This window comes from Ammospiza nelsoni, chromosome 14 (genome assembly GCF_027579445.1).
Source record: "Ammospiza nelsoni isolate bAmmNel1 chromosome 14, bAmmNel1.pri, whole genome shotgun sequence".
In the NCBI taxonomy this organism is placed as follows: Eukaryota; Metazoa; Chordata; class Aves; order Passeriformes; family Passerellidae; genus Ammospiza; species Ammospiza nelsoni.
The window spans coordinates 5,972,447-5,974,589 of NC_080646.1; positions in this window are offsets into that span (position 1 = coordinate 5,972,447).

Consider the following 2,143-nt stretch of genomic DNA (forward strand, 5'->3'; position numbering starts at 1 on the left):
CCCCGTGTGTGTTGCCTGGTGCTGTTCCCCACTCAGTTGCCCCATTTCTGTACTCAGAAAGCAGATCTCTTCCACCAGAAGGACCCTCTGACAGCTCATTTCTGTCCTGAATCCTACTGAGAATTTCACTCTGGAGTTCAATTTATGAGAAAATTAAAAAGGGGATGGAGGTGAAAATATAGGTAATAAACCATTAGAGCCCCGCCTCTCTGGGAAGGGAAATGTGCAGCAATGGGGTCCCAGTGGGTATCACCACGCCTCCCCTGCTCACCACAGCAGATTGGGGTGTGCATCCCAGTAATGGTAATTCTTCCCTTTGTTGGGCAGCTCTCCTGTCCCAGCTGGGTTTGTTGCTGCCCTCTAATGAGGAAAAACAAAATTGCATTTTTTTTCTCCTGTTAAATTTTTTGGTTTTGAAATCTGAAGGGACTCATTGTCCCAGCAGCTGGGGACAGGGAGATGCTGAGGGCAGGTGGGACACCCACACCAGCTGAGAACACATGGATATGGATGAATCCATGCAGTGATACCCAGCACCAGAGATGTGACTGACATCTGGCTTTCCCCTCCTTCAAAGCCCAGAGAACTGGCAGTGTTTGGGAAGAGCCAAATCTGCTCTCTCTGCCCATCCTTGCATGGGAGAAATGGCTAAATCTGAAAATTCATCTACAAAGTGCCCAGAGTGCAGGGGCCAGGTGTCTCCCTTACTGTTCTGCTAGGAGGTCACCAATTGTGCCCTGCTGTCCAGCCTGGGACAGTGAGCAGGCAGCCCCTGCATGTTCCAGTGGGACCAAGTGCTGATGTGACCCCTGATGCACACCAATACTCTGTCCCCATTAACCACACAAGGCATCAGAGCATCCCCAGGAGCTAAGTGGGGATGTGCAGGGACATTGGTGGTGGCAGTGGTGGCCTGGTGGCACCTGGGAGAGGTTCAGATTGCTCTCCAGACCATGTTGAGGGCTGGTGAGGGGGCAGCCCCTGCGGGATCCAGGGTCCCATATCATCACTCTGTGATGGGCAGCAGCTCAAGTGCCACCACCTGGGGCCTGAGCCCCACTTTGGCTGTGCCTGCCCATGCCCTGGCCTTTGGCCACTGTCCTGGGCTCTGAGTGCTTGGGGTGAGGCAGGACCAGCTGTGCAGGAGCAGCCACAACTGCAGAGTGATGTTGCTCACCAAAAATGAGCTTTTTGCTAGGAACCAGCTCCCTCTAGAGGGTCTGCCCCTCTGTAAAGCACAGCCCTGTCCCCTCCCTGGGGTGGGTGCAAGGTAGGGCTGGGGGAGACACCTGGCAGCATCAGGGTGCTCACAACCTTACCTGCCTGCTAAAATAAAAATAAAAACGTTTAAAAAGTCACTGGTAGACTTCAGGTAGATTGACCCAGGCACGTACAGCCAGCCCAGCTCCCTGAGCCCCTGTGCCTCCCTGCAGCTGAGCCCCATGGCCAACAGCCAGTCACTCTTTCCATTAGGAAATCCATTTTTCAGGAGCATATAACTCAGCTGTGAAATTTCACTCTTGGCTGAAACTTGGCTCAGCAGCAGAGAGACTGGGAAGGGCTGGACCCAGTGGCTACAGGTGTGAAAAGTGCTTTTTACAATGAGCTTTTATAACTTGGGAGGAACGGCTCCAAAATCCCTGCTCTGTGTGGGCCTCAGTGTGAGCAGTGCAGGGTGAAGACCAAACCACAGCAGCCACTGATGCCATCACATCCCACCTGGAGAGGCACGTCCTGCCCAGGAGGGGCTGGGGACAGACAGGAGAACTCACTGATACAGCAGCAGTAACACTTCTTCTAGAGAAAGAGGAATTCTCCCCAGAAAAGGCAAAAAAGAAAAGTTACACATCTTCAGAAATCCATAAAACCTGGAGGTGGGATAAACATAATCACCAGTATCATCCCAGTGAAATCCTGGTGGATCTGGGTTAGAGAATGTACAGCTCCTTCTGATGAGGTGGAAATTCCCATCTGAAGAAGCTTCCAAGTCTCTATCAGCACAGACTGTGAAACTATGTAAAAACAGCCAAGCAGAACATGCTTATTCCTGCACAGTGAAAATATCCATGGTGGCTTGGCTGTGGCTGGCAGGAAAGGGCCCTGTGATCCCAAACCAGCCCCCAGAGACACCACACTGGGGCCC